Raw genomic sequence first — 23,523 nt, forward strand, 5'->3', positions numbered from 1 at the left:
AGACTATGGCAGGCTTTATTCCAGCAGCATATAATGATAATTTTGTATAAACATGTTTTTGATGGCTAAGCATCACCACCAGGGCTCTACCATACCACCACCCATTATTTCCACTGAAATCAGGGAACTCAACTTCATTGCAACATCTGCCCACCATGATCTCTGACCTATGGCAGATAGCCACAACACTTTCAGTAATTCCGATGCTCTCCTGAGCAATGCAGTTTTATATCTTAATGAAGGGGATGTCCTCTAGGACTTCCTGGGGAGATGGTTAAGCAGTGGCTGAGCAAGCTGCTCATGTTAAGTCCATTCCAACAGTCCCGTCTCCGGAGCCTTTAGACTCTTTTCTCTACGTTATTGATTTTAGGGTTTTGCTACTTGAATATGATCCATGAATTAGACCTTGTTTGAAATACACAACCCCAGGCTCACCGTAGTCCTCGAGAATCAGAATCTGCATTTCAACAAGATCATCAAGTGATTCTTCTGCATGTTAAATTTTGAGAAACCCTGTTGTAGGTCATTGTTGAATCCAGGCTTCAGTTAAGTATCACTTCATAGTCGTCTGAGTCAATATATTAAATCTAGAATCCCAGGTGACTGCTCCAATATTAATTAATTCTGCCTGATCTAATCTTTTATTCCATCTTCCTGGGTCCCACTCCTTCAGAATCTACTCCCATACATTCTTCCTAAAGGGAAACAAACACATTAAAATATGACCTGGCTGGGAGAAAGCTAGGGGCAGAGTCACCCATAGGGTTTGCAAGGTACTGGGCAAACATATTTTGTCTACATAAACAATTCTGTTTAAAAATATATTGTGAAATTCATGGGCACATGTGAGTTGAAATAATTTCTAATATATGCATAACTCCTTGGAACCTGTTTCTATTGAAACAACATAGATTTCCCTGCCTCTGCAGTTCCCTAAAACCATTTATCAGTTAACACAGGTTGCATCATTACTCATGGCATTGCATCATTTATCATACTGCCCATGAATACTGGCTTCCAATGACTCTCAAAGTTGCAACTGTGGGCTGGGCACAGCGGCTCACACCTGTAATCCCAGCACTTTGGGAGACCAAGATGGGTAGATCACGAGATCAGGAGATCAAGACCAAAGACCATACTGGCTAACACAGTGAAATCCCATCTCTACTAAAAAAAAAAAAAAATTAGCCAGGCATGGTAGCAGGCGCCTGTAGTCCCAGCTACTCGGGAGGCTGAGGTAGGAGAATGGCGTGAACCCGGGAGGCGGAGCTTGCAGTGAGCCGAGATCGTGCCACTGCACTCCAGCCTGGGCGACAGAGAAAGACTGTCTCAAAAAAAAAAAAAAAAAAGTTGCAATTGTGTATCATTTGTGATGACCAAAAATGCAAGCTCATCCAGCGTATGCAAGATGTGAATGATAACTTGTTTTCTGGTCATGTTAAGCTTACCATTCAGAATTTAATAGCATAAACATAGAACAGGGCTTCTTCCAATCATGTCTTGAACTCTTTAGGGCACAATCACTGCAGCCTGAATGTGGTCTCATTCAATGTTGAGCGCACCTCTGCCCTCAACACAGCATCACTGGGAGGGAGAACAGGTTCAAAAGACCTATGGGAAGAGTGAGAAGGGGGGCTCTCTTTGTGCATGAAATATCTGTTCCTCCATTAGCATTTCTTAATACTGAGCTGAAGAGCACAATGACACATTTTCCTAGATGGTTATAGAAACCTCAGCTTAATTCCTGATCTGAAACTGCATCATCCCTGCAGACTCCCTCCCCACAAGCCCTGCCCTGGCCCACAAGCTGCACTTCAACTTCAGTGCTTACGGCTCTAGCTGTCAGGGTCTTTGCTTATCTGTGCTACCTAAAGCCTTCTTTGTTGTTTTCTTCTGAATTCAACTTGTTTTTAAAGTTTTTACTGTATGTTATCTAGAATTCCCAGGCAATTGTCATGGGAGAGGTGTATTGTCTCAATCTACCAGGTTTCCAAAACCAGAAGTCCTCACTATCTTTCTATTTCAAATAAATTCAATTTAATTCATCTCAATTTATCATGCATATATTGAGAACCTAAAATGCGTCAATTCATTGCTAGACGTTGGAGATCAAGAGCTAAGACTCAGTTCCCGCTTTTAAGAAATGTGCAGTCTCGTGGAAAAGGCAAGCATATTTTAAAATTATAACACGATTTGGTAAGTTCATGTCCATTTTACAGAATAAGCAGTGGGAGGGTTAGACTGAAAGGAGACATGGCAAGAGGCCAGAGACCAGTATTATATAGTGATTATTTGACTAAGACATTACAGGGTCTGTAATAGTGTTTCCATGAGGGAATTCTTTCCTGACATTTCTCAAGAAATTTATATGTTTTTCTAAGTCCCAAATTTTAGAAAAATCAGTCAAGAAATCAGAAACTTGAAAGTATTATAATTCTCCTGTGAGAATTAGAGCTTAACAATTAACAAAGAAACATTACTGGCTCAAAGGAACCCAATGACATCAAGCCAAAAGTAAGAACAGGAACCCTGAGACACAGAGACGAGTATTAAGGTTGACATATCTGGAAACCGGGCAGAGGCATGTAAGACAGAAGCAGCCACAGCCTAATCAGTCTTTCTTAGGGCTGTGGCCATGGAGTCAGTGTGTGTTGGTAGCCCTGTCTGCTGGTAATCAGTTACTCTTGCAAATAAAATAAATATTAATAAGATTATACATTCAGTAACTGTTATATAAGTCCTATAAGCAGTGTGTCGACAAATACAAGTTTCGGAAGCAAAATAAATCCCTAAATGGACAATTTTGTCATGCAAATCCATAGGGGTGATGGTAACCTTGTTAGAAGATATGAATGTCGTGTTATTTGAGTATTGCCCGAATTGTTGGCATTTTCTAGTGTTTAAATATCTGCTATTCACTGAAGTTCTTTTCAAGTATGTTGACCCCCCAACAAAACTACGAGGAGAATAAATTAATGTTGTTATATAATGTTCTAGTAAGCAATCCGAAACTGACCTAAAATCTGAATTAACAAAAATAGTATTTTTTTCAATGGACAAATGAAAACCAGAATAAGCAGATAAAATATTTTCATTGCTAAAAAAGGAAATGAACTTATTTGAAGCAACATGTTCCCTGACTCCCAATTTGAAGATGCTTTTGAACACATCTTTAATCAATCAATTCAATTAATGTAACACAAGATGAAAGATATTTTTCTACATTTGCAATATTTGTCCTAATATTGTCCAAAACTATTTGACAGTGAAATTCATGCCTATGTGTCTTACAATTTTATTTTAAGGATAATTTTAAAAATATTTAATATTTGTTGTATTATCACTCAATGTGCTAATAATCTTTACTTGGCATTGATTTTGTGTTTATTTTCTCTTCTAATGTTTTCTATTATCAAATGTGTATATTAGGTAGAGGCCATTTTTACATATTATTGAAATATATAATTGTGTCACAGTGTTTCAGTTCATAGTAATAGTAGCAAAGCATTTATTATTATCTATTTTTCTTTCTTTACAGAAAGCCTCTCAAATTTTTAGTATAACCCTCTTACAGAAAAACTTCATTATTTATGATTATGACCAATTTTTATTATTTTAAAAGCATGTAAGTAATAAGTCACACTAAATATAGAATAATTTATGAGTTTGCAAATTACTGGGCATTCCATTTTCTTGTTTCTGCATCACAAAAATTAATATCCGTCAGGAATTTGGAAGCAGTGGCCAGTACTAAGACAACCACAGTGGAAATGAAGAGGGAAGAAAAAACTAAAGAGGTATTTAAGAGATAGGATCGCCAGGATTTAGTGGCTGATGAGATGTGAGGAATAGGAGAGAAAGAGGAATCTAGACTAGCTCCTAAGCATCTGGTTTTGTTGACTTGGTTGGTACAGGTTTCAGGAAAAAAGGCCGGGGTGGTAGTAATAGTAGTAGTAGTAGTAATGTTGCTCTTTTGAAATCCATTCTTGATCCTACAGCCAGAGGGATGGTAGCGAGGGGCCTTAGCTCAGCTGAGATTGTCACAGCACATAAAGTTTAAGGAGCCCGGGTTACTTGGCCGGGGATGTCCTCGGGTGTTTGGAGCTCAGCACAGGGGTTTGTTCAGGAGTGGGAGGCTTGATATTCATCCACAAATAGATGGGAGTTACAATCACGGACATGTCAGTATTTGTTTCCAACTATTTCAGACTTGTTTAACAGATCTCAAGCGTAACAGAAAAGGTGGGTGTTTAGGAGCAATATGGGATAATTATTTTACAGCTTTCTCAGCCTTACCCATTATCTTAGTCATTTTGGCAAACAAAACGTGACAGCTGGTTGTGGCTTTTACCCTCTAGAACTTCCACAGCTACAGATACACATACTGTAAAAAGTAAAGGAGAAATGCCTTCTGTTTTTACTTTAGCTTGAAACCAAAATTTTAGTGAGAAAGAGAAATCATCTTCTTTCCCCACTCCATTTCCCTTTAGTTACAACAACATTTACACACACACACACAGGGAAAAATTATGAAAATAAGTTAAATCAAGTAGAAAAAATACAGTACAGATATGACAAGAGATGAAGAGAGCCCAGCAGAACCACTCTGTCACATTAATACAAAAGACTGTCAACTTGTGTGACACAAGGACCTCATCCTAATGATTTTTTAAAACTTGAGGCTTCGTGGCCTGTTCTGGTCCATACACTACAGAGCTTAGAGGTAAAGGTGAAGGCTCTAGAGTTGACCGAATTGAGGTTTGAATCCCAACTTCACTGTTCCGGGCTATGTGACCTTAGGTGAGCTATGCAATCCCTCTAAGCTTCAGTTTCTGTATATGTGAAATGAGTCATCCTTGACTTCTCCCATTCTCTAACCTCTCTGTCAGTCATCAACTAAACATTTCTTGTATCTGCTAACTTCTCTCCATCCCCACTGCCATGTCCAAGTTATGGACATCTCGTATGTGGACTGTTACAACACGCTCTAGTTGTTCTCCCCACATCCACGTTGCTCACTCAAATCCATTCTTGAACCTACAGCCAGAGGCATCATTTGAAATCATAAACCTGATCATATCATTCTGCTACTTAAAACCCTGTGATATCTCCCCATTGCCTTTGGAGTTTACCACCACTACCACCTGACAATGGGGTGCCTACCAAAACAGTCTCTGAGCTCCCTCTTCAGCCTCCATCTCCTCTACCCCATGCACCTTGACCATTAACCTCCTTTCATCCTTCAAGTCTCAGCTTAGAAGCCACTTTCTCAGAAGTCTTTTTTCCTCCCCACCCCACACCCTACTTCCTGCCTCTAGGTGTTCCTACAACGTGATGTACTTCTCTCATCATGACACGCATCACACTCAATGACAGTTGGCTATTCACTTGTACATATTCCCAAGTAGACCATAAGCACCTCAAGAGCAGTTACCCGTTTATCTTGTTCTTGTTGCATCCTCCACCATTTAGCACAGTACTTGAGGTAGAAAGTGCTCAAAAATATTTGTTGCATGAATAAATAAGTGAATCAAACTTCTAATTTCCTGTTTCTAGCTGAGATGTGTTCTTTCATCCTGGCCTTACTTCCTGCTTGCTGTGCTCACTTCATGCTTGGTACTAATCGTGTGATACCAAATCTAGATTCCTAGTTGTTATATATATATCATATATATTTACAGATTAAATATAATATGTACATAATAGATAAATTATAATTACATAAACAATATTTAATATATTTAATTGATTGTTCTATAATTGATTGATTATTTGAATGACTTTGATTTATTCATTCTTCCATTTGATCAGCCTTTTACCATCTTATTTTTATAGTAACCATAGCCCACTGGCAGTTTATTTTAATCTATGATTTATGCATTCTGCCTTTTCTAATTTTTTATTAATTTTTAAATAATTACTTCTTGTATCAGCCACGTTTTTATCAGGAAAATAGAAGCCACTCTGTGTCTTCCAAATATTAATAGTTTTAGACAAGAAAGTGAAGCTTCTGCAACTGTTAGGGAAGCAAAGGTCAAGGAGGCCATTGTTAACACTCTGCTTGGAGCACTGAAGCACATGATTCCCAGGAGCTCACCTGGAAAACTGCAAAACTTATGAGCCTAGAGATGCTCTAGACATCTATCCCCTCTCGTAGCACAAAAGGCAATTCTCCAAACGTTCATCTGAAAGCTGCTTTGAACCTTACATCTCTCCATGCGTGTGCCTACAACTGCCACTGGAGAATACTGGCCTTGCCTTCCTCCTTCCTCATAGGAGTGCCTCTTCCTGGATGGTCTCTCCTGAACCTCACAGAGAAGAGAATCCTGCAAATTACAACTACAGTCCTGATTTCTCTTCCATGGAGCAGGGAGACATTAGAAGGGGTGGCAGGGATGTTCAGTTGACAACAAATAGCTCCACACACTTGTTCTATGCTCACTGAAAACAGTTATGTTAATGACACTGATGACAATAAGCTTCATAAATATTTTGTTTGTTCACTGGGTACCAATGCCCACTTTCCTGTAAAATAACAAAAACTAAATGGTAATGCACATTCAGTATGGTGCATACAATGAACGTTATGACTGACGCTGAGCTGTCTGCATTACTGTTTTATGACTCTTAAGTGGATAGATGAGTCACATCCTTGTGTCCTACACACAACCCATTAAAAGCAACAGGCCTCTGCAGACCTGGGGAAAAACAAGGCAGTCTTGCACTCTTAGATTTCATTCCTGGCAAAGGTGCTATAAGTCAAAATGATGTAAGCTGAATCAGATTTTCCAGTAGAAACTAAGCCATATTCATTACTAACAGCTTAAAGACCAACCTCTTTATAGAAAATGACCACAGACGTCACAATTAGCTAAATGCAAATGGTATATCTGTACACAAGTCAATGTAAGCCTTTACAAAACGTATAGATACCGAACAGGGCAATACGGAAGTCAACCACTGGATTATAATCGCTATTTAAAATGCTGATATCTTCTAATGATTTTTGTTATATTTACCACAATGAATAGCATTTGTTCAGGGACTCTTTGGGCACATTCTGAGAGTAATCTTTAAAAAGATCTGTGAGGAAAATTAGGAATGTGCGATATGTTTTGAGAAATAAATCCAGGGATGTGTGCTTCTTAGTGTCCGTCTGCTTATAGTCCCCAAATGTACAAAGCAAAGAATAATTGGCCATTGGGTTTTGCTTTCTGAACTGCTGGCACATAAGTACTAGCTACTTACTACCTTATACCTAAAAATTGCTTTTAAAATGCACAACTTAACCTCCATTTTCACTGAAATTTCTGACATTTTATCCCCTATTACACTATTACAAAGTGTCAGGAGCTCTCAGTTCCTGACCTAGAACTGAAGCCAGGTCCACTAATATATATCAGTGGGTCTGGCTGATTAGACTGATTATAAAGGTTGGTTTGATTCTGAATCCAGAAATAATTCTTTTGCAGCAGTAGTAGAATTGAATCCTCTAATGGAAAAATGTTACTTTCCAATTAAAAAAAAAAAGACTCCGAAAGAGTGACTATTCAGAATACTTGTAAGTTAAAAGCAGTTTCTTTTCCCCCATAAGTGTACTGGAATGTAGAGATCCAAATTCATAGTCTTCTCTGAAAGTCATTATTTTGCTCTAAACCTTTCTGGGATTTCTGTTTGTGAACTGCCTTTTAAGTCATCATAATCCAGGTGATCTATGTCAATCACTTTATATTCACAGGACAGTTTTCATTTGTCCACGGCCTTTTGTTTCTTCCTCGGTCCCTCTCTTCTCTCCTCCACTTAATCTGCCGGAAATCCAGATCTTCCTTCTCTGTTACCTTCATGCTGGAGCCAGACAGGAGACATTCTTAAGTGCTGGGAGTGGGTACTGGAGCAGGGATAGTGGAGCCCAACCGAAGCTACCTGGGCAGGAAGGAGCACATCATCAGGAAGCAAACTCCAGCCCACGTATACAAAGCATCGCACTCAGAGGATGTCTGTATTCCCAAAGCCATGGACCAGGCAAGTTTTACGAAGTCTTTGGGAACATCGGCGTTCCCATCTGTGAAATGAGTGAGTGGGAGGAGTTAACCTTTCTTCCTTCTCTAACATTGCCTGGCTGTATGGTGTGTATTGTTTGCCTGCTGAAAGAATACAGTAGATATAACTTACTAAACCACTAAAATGGGAATAGTTGCCAGAGGCCAGTGCAAATTTAGATAGAGCAAATTTAACATGTTCGTTTAAATTCTAATACCATATGCAAAGGTGAAGAGACTGGGTGTAATCAGATGCATCCTAGGAAGTGGAATTTCCAGAGACATCTGAATAATGAGAGAAAGAGAGTGAACTTGGCAGTGCCTTAATTCAAGTGGCCAAGTACTGTACGGTTCTGGAAAATGCTGGTCCTCGTTATGTGAGCTCTTCCCATTTGCCTTTGACCTCCCCCTGCACCACCTGCCTCCTCCCAAATGCCCTGCTACTCCCTGTTGACCTCCTGGGATTCTCTCCAGCATGGAACCTTTCCTAACCGACTGGCTACACATCGTGACTTCTCCTGCTGAGAGCACTGGTCAGGTTCTAAACTCACAACCCTTGACCCACCCCAAGTACACTAAAAGCCACTAACCTGAGGCCAAGATGTAATCTCAATATTTGATTCAACTCTCTTGAAAGCTACCCACAATTTCCCATTATCAATGTATGCTGTTTAATTTAGATTATAGGCTCTTAGAGGGAAGGGACCACATTTGTGTATTTCGTCTGATTTGGCTCTGAATTTCTGCATTCAGCAGGTAATCTTTGGATTAACTCTCAAGGGAAAAGATGGCCTCGGGCTTATAAAAGTTGATCCCAGCTCATATCATGTTCCAAAATTACAGTTGACAGATGATCACCACAGACGTTCCTGCTGTCATACTCTGTAAATGTAAGGAGGACCAAGGTCACCTGTGGATGGGTGGGTGGAGCTGCCTGCCCAGGGTTGTAGTCCAGGCTCCTCTGTTGGAGCTGTTCTTCATGGTTTTCCTCAGAAGAAATAGGGCGTCCGCCTGTATTCGTATGGGTCTTCCTTCCCAGCTTTGGCTGTGCTTTGGAGATTCTTCAGAAAGGGATGAACCCAATCACCTCTCCTGTCTGAGAAGCTGAGGGATGTACTAACCTGCTGGGGATGGATGAGTGGGTAGATAGATGGAGCTAGCAGGAGACCTCTGTCATTTAGGCCAACCCCTTCATTTTATAGGAAACTGGAATCCAGAGACAAGTAGTGACATGCTCTCTTATGCTACTGAGAGTCTCACTGTTTGAATTCCATGTGATCTTTTGTGCTTCTGCTAGAAATACAGTTCGGTTAATTCTTAAACAACAACTTTCCTTCCAGAATCCTAGAGAGTCAAGGAACTGTAGGACCACTGTTACTAACCCCAGAGCCACTAGTACCAATCCCACATCCAAAGTCCCAAGAAATTAAGTAAGCAAATAAACACACAAGTACATTTCAGCTAAACAGATAATCACAAGGTATATCTTTTAAATTCCCAGGCTGACGAGGTTGTTAAATAATCTAGAAGGAAGAAACTAAGCCAAAACAAATACTATAAAATACAACTGGAATAAATGACTAAGAAAGATAAAAGAATCCCAGATTTCATATCCATAAAACCCAGATGAGTATCTCATTGCTGTAAACAAAGTATATGTGTGTGTGTGTGTGTGTGTGTGTAGATAGATAGATAGATAGATCCTCTTCTATAGGTGTTTTGAATCAACACTAGAAAGAATACATGTGGCCACTTTGGGAGGCCGAGGCGGGAGGATCATGAGGTCAGGAGATCGAGACCATCCTGGCTAACACAGTGAAATCCCATCTCTATTAAAAATACAAAAAATTAGCCAGGTGTGGTGGCGGGTGCCTGTAGTCCCAGCTACTCGGGAGGCTGAGGCAGGAGAATGGTGTGAACCCGGGAGGCAGAGCTTGCAGTGAGCCGAGATCGCACCACTGCCCTCCAGCCTGGGCAACAGAGCAAGACTCCGTCTCAAAAAAAAAAAGAATACACGTGGCACTCCAATACCCTAGGGAAGTGGGCTATGGTTACATTCACGGGGCGGACTGTCTGAGAAAATATTGTAGTAACTGAGGTGCCTGTGCTGTTGGGGCTAGGCTGTAAAAATTAGACTCTCCTCCTTCATACCATTAAACATCATAATGCCTAGTACTGACAGAAACCCCCTAAAGCTGGGTGACAGACAGCAGGAGCTATTATGAAACTCCCCCCAGTGATATCAAGACTTCTTCCTGGAAGAAGACAGTGACTGATGTGACTCTTCATCTGAGTCATCTCATGGTGTATGTACAGAAGCTGTTTCTCTCTGTCCTGCCTCTTAGGAGGGCATGCTGCCCATTGGAAACTGACTCCAGGCAGTGTGAGGAGTAAGGCCAGCTCATATTGTTTATAGGCACTTTAGAACCTCGGTCATCTCCTAGTGATCTACAGTGTTTGGTTTCTTCCTGGGACAGAGGAGTGCTCTGTAAATCAAGCCCTTCTTGGTTCGTCAGCCCTCTGTCAATGTTTGCTGAGTCCTCAAGTCAAAGGCAAGTCGGAACAGTGTGGAGACTTTGGCAAAGGGCTTGTTCCCCAGTGTTCAACCTCTCCATTTTGATGAAACAATTCTAGGGTGAGGTTGGCCCTAGGAATTATTTCTCTGACTCATATTCCCTTTCCTCTTTTCACACACTCAGAATGCACCACGCTGAGCACCTCATAGCCCTGAGCAGAGAGAGGCCAGGGTTGGGGCAAAGCCCTACTGGGGCCCACTCCCAAGACTGAGAAGACAAACAGGGAGGCGTCTCTCCCAAGCCAATTTCTTTCATCACCCAAAGCTATTTAGGGACACCGTTGCCACACACTTCATGAAGAAACCCCAAACTGGTTCTAGCTCTCAGAGGTGGGAATAGACCTACTTAAGATCTATGAGCAAAGAATAGAGAATTAAGCCAAGCAAAGACATAGGCAGTAGGTTTGATATCTGCCCTTCCTGTCAGGAAGAGGAGCAAGGGGCCGCTGCATCTTTAGAGACTTGTGCTAACGACAGACACAGATCCTGGCCCCAAAAAGCAGTTGGACTGTTTGTGGGCATCGTGTTCCATGCTTCATCTTTCATCATCTGATTTAGCAGACATTAACTCTGTTGGCTCTTAGAGTGCAAATGATGAAGACACAACACCAACCTTCAAGCAACCCAAAATTTAGAAGGGAAGGCAGACACCCAGTTTCCATATAATCGGTAGGTATTAAGGCAGACTTATGCATAGAGTGCTATTTTTCTTTTCCCAAGGACACAGGTGGTAACACACACACACACACACACACACACACACACATACTCTAGAACATAAGCTCAGTATTGTTATATGTCTCCACTCATGATCGGAGTCGCAGGAATATTTCAGGTGGAGCAAGAGAAGCTCTACCAGCACTGAGAATTGAAAGTCTGCACAAGGGCCTCCTGTGTTCTACAACTTTCTTGAAGGTGCTCCCACTCTCAACATTTCACAAGCACTAGCTCACTCCATCTGAAACAAAAAGAGTGAGTATACAAAAGCCTGTAAAATACATAACACGCTGCCTCCTTATGGGAGGCGTCCTGTGTCTCACACTCTTTGGAGAACAGAGAAGATGTGGTCGTCAGCTATCCACAGATCTGACCTTGGCTGACCTTCTGTAACTCTGAACAAGGCTATGCTTTTCTATACTGGGAATCCTTTGAATAGAATAAGATGTTTGAATAAATATGAGGTTTTATTGGAAAGTGAAGTTGGAGAGTATTAAAATGATGATGAAAAGTGTCATTTATTCACTAATTTATGCATTCATTATGTCTGTTCTTCACAATTATATTTGGATGTCTGTTGTGTGTTAATATGTTGGTGAAAAGTCACATATGTGTAGGAGGTAAAGACGAATAAAATGTGCCTGACCTCAAAAAGTTACCCTCAGTGTGAGAAACTTGAGTTCATCAATTAACAAAAATTCAAAGAGGAATGACACAAGTGCTCTAATAGAAATGTATCAGGGTTCCAGCTTTTGGTTCTGTACCTAAGAAGCTTAAAAGTTGTCATTCTGCAGCAACAAGTACAAATTTGAACAAACTAAAAAACCAACAACCCTTCTTAGATCTATAAGAGAAATGAGATCACAGGGCAAACTGCTGCTCTCAAAATTGGAGAGCTAGACAGGCAGATACAGACAGTCACAACTAACCGGAGCAGAAACCCATGAGCAAACCTCTGTGAGATCCAGCACCTGGAGAGGAAACCATGAATTGCTGGAGGCTGAGTATGGATAAGTTTAGGAGTTAAAAACACCAGAGAAACCCAGTAACAGGGGTCAGGGTTGGGGGCACACTTCTGTGAGTTTTACCTCCAAGAGCTTGACCGGTTTCTCATGGTGAATACTGGGGGGAAAATCTCCTTGTGCTCCTGGCAGAAGGAAAGAGAGGAATCATTTTGAAATATGCCAGAGCACTCTGTTCTTTTTAACAAGATATGCCCTCAGGAGATACTATTTAACTAGCACCTAAACTGCAGGGGTTTTATCAGAGTCTTACTGACCTAGGGGAAGGAAAACACCCAACTACAGCTAGCCCTAGCCTTCCCCGTGGGAGAAGGAAAATACCCAACTCAAGCACACCCTAGTCATTCCTTCCCACCTAAGGGGAGTCCAGAGGAGACTGAGAAATATTTGTGAAGTTCGCAGTCCAAAGGCGTAGGTTCCCTAAAAGACTAAGACCTAATCATAGACTATAGAATGCTTCCTCTACCCACGTACCTTACCATAACATTACTAAAGAATTATTTACAGCAATTTCTTTAACCCAGTATATCATGTCCAGCTATCAAGAAAAAATTACAAGGCAAAAGACATGGTTTGAAGAAACAGAGCTCCTGCCTCAGCTTCCTGAGTAGCTGGGACTACAGGCAAGTATCACCGTGCCCAGCTGAGGCAGGAGGACTGCTTGAGCCCAGGAGGTTGAGGCTGCAGTCAGCCATGTTCTGACACCACTGCACTCCAGCCTGGACGACAGAGTGAGGCCTTGTATCAAAAAGAAGAAAAGAAAGAAGATGAGGAAGAAGAAAGAAGAAGAGAGAAGAGAGAAAAGAAAAGACAGAAGAGAAAGAAGAAGAGGAAGAAGAAGAGGAAGAGAAAGAGGAGGTGGAGGAGGAAGAAGAAGAAGAGAAGAAGAAGGAGGAGGAGAGGAGGAGGAGGAAGGAAGGAAGGTGAAGGAAGAAAGGAGGAGGAGGAGGAGGAGGTGGGGGGATGAGGAGGAAGAGGAAGGAAGCAGAGGAGAAGAAGAAGAGGAAGAGGAAGGAGGAGGAGGAGGAAGAGGAGGAGGAGAGGGAGGAGGGAAGGAAGGAAGGAAAAGAAGGAAGGAAGGAAGAAAGGAGAAAAGGAACAAGATAAATATTTGAGCAATAGTTACTGATAATTTTCCCAAAATTGATATCAGATACCAAACCACAGATCCATGAAGCTCATGAAACACTAAACAGAATAAATGCAAAAAAAAAAACTATACCTAAGCATACCATATTCAAACTACAAAAAAAAAATCAAAGAAAAGAGAAAATTCCTGAAAGAAGCCAGAGGGAAAAAACAACTTATCTATGGAGTAACAGAGGTAAGAATTATATTTGACTTCTCCTCAGAAATAATTCAAGTAGGAAGAGAGTGGAATGAAAGTTATTTAAAGTGGAGAGAGAGAGAAACCCCACCAACCTAGAATTCTGTGAAGGAGAAATAAAGACTTTCTCAGACAAATTTGAGAGAATTTGTTGCCAGTAGACCTGCCTTACAAGAAACGTTAAAAAGTTCTTTAGAGAGAAAGAAAATTATGTAGATCAGAAATTCAGATCTACATAAAGAAAGGCAAAGCATGAAAGAAGGAATAAATGAAGGTAAAATAAACCCTTTTATTTTTCTTCCTCAATTGATTAAACAAATAAGTTTGTTCAAAATCACAATAGCCACAAAGTATTTGACTATGCATGTTTGTGTGTGTGTGCACGTGCACACGTGCTTATGTACACTTATATATAAGTGAAATGAGTGACAGCAATGATGCAAGGAACAGGGGAGAGTAATTAGAATTATGATTTTGTTATTATAAGGTACATTATCCATTAAAAAACAGATTGTTAGAGTAGAAACAAGACCCAACTATATGTTGTCTATAAGAAACCCACTTTAAATAAAAGACACATATAGATTAAAAGTAAATGGATGCCAACAGATGTACCATGCTAATCCTAATCAAAAGGAAGTAGGAGTAGCTATGTTAATTTCAGACAGAACAGACTTCAAAGCAAGCAAAATTATCAGAGATAAGAGGGGCATTACACAATTACAAAGGGGATAATTCTGCAAGAAGATATTACAATCCTTAACTTGTAGAGCACCAAAACAAGAGAGCATCAAAATATGTGAGGCAAAAATTGATAGAACTACAAGAAGAAATAGATCAATCCACTATTATAGTTGAAGACTTCAACACCCCTCTATTAGAAATGGACAGATCATGTAAGCATGAAATCAGTAAGGACAGAGTTGAATTCAGTGACACCATCCATCAACTGGATACAATGGAAATCTATAGACTGCTTCACTGAACAACAGCAGAAGACAAATTTTTCTGAAGCTTACATGGAACGTTCATCAAGATAGATCACCTTCTGGGCCATAAAACAGACCTTAACAAATTTAAAACCATAGAAATCATCAACTATGTGCTCTCAGATCACAGTGGAATTAAATAAGAAATCCATAACAGATACTTGGAAAATCTCCAAATACATAAGGATTAAATAACACACTTCTAAATAACACATAGATCAAAGAAGAAATATCGTGAGAAAGTTAAATACATTTTCAATTTGTGTTTCAATGAAAATGAAAACACAACTTATCAAAATTCATGAGATTCAGTGAAAGCAATTCTTAGTGAGAAATTTATAATACTAAATGCATATATTAGAAAAGCATAAAAATCTAAAATCTAAGCATCTATCTTCATAAACTAGAAAAATAAGAGCAAATTAAATCCAAAGTAAGCAGAAGACAAGACATAATAAATTAGAGCAGAAATCAATGAAACTGAAAACAGGAAACCAATAGAGAAAATCAATGAAACCAAAAGTTTATGTTTTTTCAAAGATCATAAAATTGATAAGCCCTTAACCAAGCTAACTCAGGAAAAAGAGGACATAAATTACTAATAGTAGAAATGAAAGAGAGTAGAATACAGGAATATTACAAATAACTGTGCCCACGGACTAAATAACCTAGGTAAAACAGACTGATTCCTTGAAAGGCACCATCAGCCAAAACAAACATGAGAAGAAATAGACAATCTGAATAGGTCTTCTCTATTTAAAAAATTGAATCAATAATTAATACCCTTTCAAAAAGGAAAGCACAAGGCCAGATGGGTTAACCTGTCAATTCTACCAAACATTTAAGAAATTATCCCAATTTTCCACAATCTCTTTCAGAGGACAGAAGCAGACTTATTTATGACTTATTTTATGAGGCCAGAATCGCACTAATACAAAACCAGACAAAGACATTATAAGAAAAGAAAACTACAGGCCAGGAACATGAATATAGATGCAAAATTCCTCAAAAAATATTAGCAAACTGAATTCAAGATGTATAAAAAGTATACACCATGACAAAATGAGATTTATCCCAGGTATGCAAGGCTGGCTTAACATTTAAAAATCTATTTATGTAATTCATCAAAGCAATTCACTGCAGAAAAAAATCAGAAGATCATAACAATAGACACAGAAAAAATATTTGACAAAATTTAATGCCAATTCATGATTTTAAAAAACTCTCAATCAACCAGAAATAGAGAGGAATCTCTTAATTTAACAAAGAATATCCACAAAATACCTATTGCTAAGGTACATACTGGTGAGAAACTTGAGACTCTGTCAAGAGAATGAAAAGCAAGCTGTAGACTGGGAAAAAATATTTACAAAAGACACATCTGATAAAAAGACTTTTATCCAAAATTTACAAAGAACTCTTAAAACTCAACAATAAAAAAACAAGCAATCCAATTTTAAAATGGGCTAGAGACCTCAGCAGACACCTCATAAAATAAAATATACAGATGGCAAATAAGCATATGAAAAGATGCTCCACATGTTATCAGGGAAATGCAAATTAAAACAACGAGATACTACTACACACCCATCAGAATGGCCAAAATCCAGAACACTGACAACACCAAATGCTGGTGAGGACACGGAACAAAAAGAACTCTCATTCATTGCTGGTGAGAATATAAAATGGTACAGACGCTTTGGAAGACAGTTTGGAGGTTTCTTACAAAACTAAACATACTCTTACTGTACAACTCAGCAGTCACACTCCTTGGTATTTACCCAAAGGACTTGAAAATATGTCATAGTAGTTTTATTCCCAGTTCTCAAAACCTCGAAGCAACCAAGATGTCCTTCAGTAGGTAAATAGATAAACTGTGGTACACACAACAATGAATGTTATTCAGCACTAAAAAGAAGTGAGCTATCAAGCCATGAAAAGACGTGAAGGAAACATAATGTATGCTACGAAGTGAAAGAAGCCAGCCTAGAAAGCCTACATAATGTATGATTCCAAGTATGACATTCTGGAAAAGGCAAAACTACAGAGACGGTAAAAAGATCAGTGGTTGCCAAGGATTAGGGTGGGAGGGAGTGACAAGTGGGTGGAGCACAGAGAATTTTTAGGGAAGAGAAAATATTCTGTATGATATTATAATAGTGGATGTATGGCATAATACAATGGTCCAAATTCAGAATGTGCTACATCAAGAGTGAACCCTAACGTAAACCATGGACTTTGGGTGATAATGATGTGTCAGTGTACGTTCATCAAAAGAAATGTGCCACTTTGGTAGGGGATGTTAGTAACAGAGGAGGCTGTGTATGGATGGGGACAGTGGGTATATAGGACATCTCTGGGACTTCCTCTCAATTTTGCTGTTAATATAAAACTACTTTTTAAAAAACCAAAATAAAGACATTTTAAAATATGCAGAGAATTTCTTTTTTTTTTATTATACTTTAAGTTCTAGGGTACATGTGCACAACGTGCAGGTTTGTTACATATGTATACATGTGCCATGTTGGTGTGCTGCACCCATTAACTCAACATTTATATTAGGTATATCTCCTAATGCTATCCCTCCCCCCTCCCCCCACCTCATGACAGGCCCCGGTGTATAATGTTCCCCTTCCTGTGTCCAAGTGTTCTCACTGTTCAATTCCCACCTATGAGTGAGAACATGCCGTGTTTGGTTTTCTATCCTTGCAATAGTTTGCTTAGAATGATGGTTTTACAGCTTCATCCATGTCCCTACACAGGACATGAACTCATCCTTTTTTATGGCTGCATAGTATTCCATGGTGTATATGTGCCACATTTTCTTAATCCAGTCCATTGATGGACAGTTGCATTGGTTCCAAGTCTTTGCTATTGTGAATAGTGCTGCAATGAACATATGTGTGCATGTGTCTTTATAGCAGCATGATTTACAATCCTTTGGGTATATACCCAGTAATGGGATGGCTGGGTCAAATGGTATTTCTAGTTCTAGATCCTTGAGGAATTGCCACACTGTCTTCCACAATGGTTGAACTAATTTACAGTCCCACCAACAGTGTAAAAGTGTTCCTATTTCTCCACATCCTCTCCAGCACCTGTTGTTTCCTGACTTTTTAATGATCACCATTCTAACTGGTGTGAGATGGTATCTCATTGAGGTTTTGATTTGCATTTCTCTGATGGCCAGTGATGATGAGCATTTTTTCATGTGTCTGTTGGCTGATAAATGTCTTCTTTTGAGAAGTGTCCCTTCATATCCTTAGCCCACTTTTTGATGGGGTTGTTTGATTTTTTTCTTGTAAATTCATTTAAGTTCATTGTAGATTCTGGATATTAGCCCTTTGTCAGATGGGTAGATTGTAAAAATTTTCTCCCATTCTGTAGGTTGCCTGTTCACTCTGGTGGTAGTTTCTTTTGCTATGCAGAAGCTCTTTAGTTTAATGAGATCCCATTTGTCAATTTTGGCTTTTGTTGCCATTGCTTTAGTCACAAAGTCTTTGCCCATGCCTATGTTCTGAATGGTATTGCCTAGGTTTTCTTCTAGGGTTTTTATGGTTTTAGGTCTTACATTTAAGTCTTTAATCCATCTTGAATTAATTTTTGTATAAGGTGTAAGGAAGGGATCCAGTTTCAGCTTTCTACATATGGCTAGCCAGTTTTCCCAGCACCATTTATTAAATAGAGAATCCTTTCCTCATTTCTTGTTTTGGTCAGGTTTGTCAAAGATCAAATGGTTTTAGATGTGTGGTATTATTTCTGAGGGCTCTGTTCTGTTCCATTGGTCTATATCTCTGTTTTGGTATCAGTACCATGCTGTTTTGGTTACTGTAGCCTTGTAGTATAGTTTGAAGTCCGGTACGTGATGCCTAAAAATATGGAGAAAATTTCTAGCAACACAGCTGCCTATGCTGACTTGGGCTTTCCTCTTATTTCATCTACACACAGAAATCCTAACTAAACAAAAGAACAAAGAAAAAAACTCAAATTGAGAGATGGTGGAAAATGGGAGGTAATACATTGGCCCAAGAGTTTTTTCAGCCAGCAAATAAGCCCCAGAGACTGTGGACTGTTTTTTATGTTTACACTGGCATAGGATAACTGGTCTTGGACATGCATAAGTTTGAAAACTAATTAAATCCTCTTTATAAATCTCGGAGACACAATCAATGTGCTTCTTCCCAGTTCCTGGAAAGGGAACTTTGAAAACTCCATCCATCAGGCTGGGCACAGTGGTTCACACCTGTAATCCCACCGGCACTTTGGGAGGCCAAGGCAGGTGGATCATGAGGTCAGGAGATTGAGACCATACTGGCTAACATGATGAAACCCTGTCTTTACTAAAAATACAAAAAAATAGCTGGGCATGGTGGTGGGCACCTGTAGTCCCAGCTACTCGGGAGGCTGAGGCAGGAGAATGGCGTGAACCCAGGAGGCGGAGCTTGCAGTGAGCCGAGATCACGCCACTGCACTCCAGCCTGGGCGACATCCTGTGGAAGTAGCAAGGAAGCTGATGGAGTTAAAACAAAACAAACCCAAAAAAGTCATTTATGAGAAGTTAAAACTCCAGGCCTGTACCATGTGAAGGTGTAGAATCTAGAAGAATGCTGTACGAAGATACAGGAACCCCAAATCAAGGCAGCTGCATAAACATACATCCTAAAACCACTGAAATTCTGTGCTCCAATAAAAGCAACTGAAAAGTTACTTTGTAGAGGCACTTAAGTCAGAAAACACAGAATTCCCTCAGGGGAAAAAAAGTCAGGCTTAAAACAAGCTCACAACCAAAATTATAAATCACATAAAGAAACAAACAACCATGGAGTGAGGGAGTATGTATGAGTGTTAAGAAGATACAACAAACAGACTTGGCACCTCAAGCACTGAAGATAATTACACAATTTGAGAAGACTTATAATATATGGACATGTAAGCTGATTAAACAGATAAATGGAAGAATAGAAGCCACAATATCAATAGAAGAAAGTTTGGAAAAGTAAAAAGCAAATTTGATTTTAAAAACTACATAGGTCGGGTATGGTGGCTCATGCCTGTAATCCCAGCACTTTGGGAAGCAGAGAAGGGCAGATTGTCTGAGGTCAGGAGTTCAAGGCCAGCCTGGCCAATGTGGCAAAACCCCATCTCTACTAAAAATACAAAAAAAAAAAAAATTAGCTGGGTGTGGTGGTGGGCACCTGTAGTCCCAGCTACTTGGGAGGCTGAGGCAGGAGAATCGCTTGAACCCGGGAGGCAGAGGTTGCAGTGAGCCTAGATCACACCACTACACTCCAGCCTAGGTGACAGAGCAAGGCTCCATCTAAAAAAAAAAACAACAACAACTACATAATGCTTTTACAAGTGAAAAGCATTGTCATTGAAAATTTAAACCTCAACTAACAGGTTAAATAGCAGATCCAACCACCTAGAAAAAGAATGCATTACTATTTTGAAAAGTTGAGCATTCACATATTCTATGTCTCAGCAATTCCATTTCTTGGAACATAACCAAGATAAACCCAAGAAACATGAATAATAATGTTTGTAGTAGTGCTGTTCACAATAGCAAAAACCTGGAAACCACTCAAATGCTCACTGACAGAAGAGTGGATAAATAAACTGTGATACAGTCATGCAATTGCAAAATGAAACATTCTAATACAGTCAAAACAAATGAATTACTGCTACATGTAGCAATTGGGATGAACCTTGATAACATTATTGTGAATTAAAAAAAAAAAGACAAGTTTCACCACTTTTAAAAGGTTACAAATTTTTTAACTTTTTTTAACTATAAAATGTGCTTTTTTGTAATACATATATTCTTAAAATATGAGATAAAGGTTTTTTTTTGCAGTTAAGGAATAATAAGCACAAGGTTCACGGAGTGTTACCTTGGATGAGAGGAAGTATTTGAACAAGGTGGGGAGGAAGCACATGGGTAGATATACATTATTGTGAGCCCTCTAGTCCCTAATTTTTCTATGCTATTAGTAAATAGATACATACATGAACACATAAGAGGGTCATGCATGAACAAACAGCAAAAGTATATAATGAACTAAAGATTAACTTCAGTCTAATTCTGCACACCTGAGATTTTAAAATATCTGTAGTCGATCAGACATAGCTAAAGATGCTACCAGTGAACTACAGGATAATTGAATTTGAAATTTCACATACAGAGATAAAGAGATTAAATAGAGATAAAGAGAAAAATAAAAGGATGGGAATACAAAAAAGCAGCTGATATATGGAGAATAGAATGAACAGGAGCAACATTGGACTGGGGCCTACCTAACATTCTGGAGAGGCATACCAGAACATAAAACACAGAGAAAGAAATAATTGAGGAGACTATGGCTGAGAATTTTTAAGAATTGAAGAAAGAATTGATTTATGAAAAAAGACTATAAGAATAGAAATAAGGATCAGGCAAGATGACCAATGAGATGCAGCCAGGTGGAACACACCTGCCACCAAGGGGCTGAGATGATTGGCACACTCCCAGCAGATTTTCAGAAGAAAGGCACTGAGAGTGGACAGAGGGAAGACACAGAAGCTGAGCTGAAGGAGGAAGAAGCTGGGAACTCTGCATGGGGCTACCATGCACCAGGACTCATTCCTAGCCCCCACAACTTCAGGGGAACAAGTGAGTTGAACTGACAAAGAGCAACCCACTCTCACTACAGGCCTCTGAAATCCTGACAGGGGGAGACCCCTCAATCACCACAAACACTTGAGTTGGCAGGGAGAGCTGCTTAGAGAAGTGGCAGGGGCAGCCCAGAGGGTTTGGTGCAGGAGCATCTGTAGTGGAGCATGGCCAGGGATGGCCATCCCCTTAGGCTCAACTGGCTCCCATAGGAGACTTTAGCCCTAGGGAAACTGTTGAACCTGAACTCTGCAGGGCAGTCTTGCCCATCAGATGGGGCCAGTCCGACCTGATCACCCCTTGGTCTGCTGGCCCAGGGCCCCAGCCTAGCAGTACCTGCTTGTAGGTCAGCCTTGGGTTCCCTGGGGGCTTCATCATAGTTTCTGTGCTGATGGACCATGCCTGACTAGTGAAGAGCTCCAGTAGGGTGGCCCCCATGGCCATACACCAGCCCACCTGCTCCCTCTCCACACTGCAGCTTCCCCCTGGCTCACTGCAACCTCTCACATTGCTTTGCAGGCATGTGTGCGCATGGGCAAGTTTTGCTTTCCTTTCCCTACCAGCACTCATGTGTGCACGCATCCTGCCCTGCCACTGCTGCTACAGGAGTGCAGTCTTCCCCCAGCCCTGCCAACCACCACCATTGCAGTCTGGGAGCTTTGAAAGGCACACAGCCAGCCAATCCTGCCGCCACCAGTGCACTATCCTTGGGCCAACACTGCCAAGGGAAATAAAGTAGGCATGGAGAACAGGAGACCCTCCCTTGCCCTGAGTGACCACCTCTGCATGTGAGGCACATATAATGCACAAAGACCTGCACCTGCCAGTGCCCTCAACACCACTACCAGTGTGACTCCACAAACAGACACCATCAGAGTCCCCCAGAAGACTTCCCAGCAGAAAGTCTACAAGCCAGAAGAAATTAGGAGCCAATATTCAACATTCTTAAAGAAAAAAAAATTTGAACCCAGAATTTTGTATCCAGCCAAACTAGGCTTCATAAGTGAAGAAGAAATCCTTTTCAGACAAGGAAATGCTAAAGGAATTTATTATGACTAGACCTGCCTTACAATACCTTCTGAAGAAAGCACTAAATATGGAAAGGAAAAACCATTACCAGCCACTAGAAAAACACACTTTACACAGAACAGTGACACTATAAAGCAACCACAGAAACAAGCCAACATAATAACCAGCTAACATCATGATGAGATGATCAAATCTACACATATCAATACCAACTCTGAATGTAAATGGGCTAAGTGACCCAATTAAAAGGTACAGAGTGGCAAGCTGGATAAAGAACAAAGACCCATTGGTATGCTGTCTTCAAGAGACCCATCTCACATGCAGTGACACCCATAGGTTCAAAATAAAGAGATGGAGGAAAATCTACCAAGCAAATGGAAAACAGAAGAAAGCAAAAGTTGCGATCCTAATTTCAGAAAAACAGACTTTAAACCAACAAAGATAAAAAAAAAAAGACAAAGAAGGGCATTACATAATGGTAAAGGGTTCAATTCAAAAAGAGCTAACTATCCAAATTATATATGCACCCAACACAGTCACACATAGATTCATAAAGCAAGTTCTTAGAGACCTTTGAAGAGACTTAGACCTCCACACAATAATACTTTAACTTTAGACTTTAGACACAATAAGACTTTAACACACCACTGACAGTATTACACAGATCATCAAGGCAGAAAATTAACAAAGATATTCAGGACCTAAACTCAGCACTGGATCAAATGAACCTGATAGACATCTACAGAACTCTTCACCCCAAAACAACAGAATATATGTTCTTCTCATCACTACATGGCACACACTCTAAAATCCATCACGTGATCACACATAAAACACTCCTCAGCAAATGCAAAAAAGACTGAAGTAATAACAACCAATGTCTCAGACCACAGCATAATCAAATTAGAAATGAAGACTAAGAAAATCACTCAAAACCATACAATTACATGGAAATTGAATAACCTGCTCCTGAATGACTTTTGAGTAAACCATGAAATTAAGGCAGAAATCAAGAATTTCTTTGAAACTAATGAGAACAAAGATATAATATACCAGAACCTCTGGGAAACAGCTAAGGCAATGTTAAGAGGGAAACTATAGCACTAAATGCTCACATCGAAAAGCTAGAAAGAGCCCAAGTTAACAACCTAACGTCACAATTAAAAGAACTAAAGA

This window comes from Gorilla gorilla, chromosome 9 (genome assembly GCF_029281585.2).
Source record: "Gorilla gorilla gorilla isolate KB3781 chromosome 9, NHGRI_mGorGor1-v2.1_pri, whole genome shotgun sequence".
Taxonomy (NCBI): domain Eukaryota; kingdom Metazoa; phylum Chordata; class Mammalia; order Primates; family Hominidae; genus Gorilla; species Gorilla gorilla.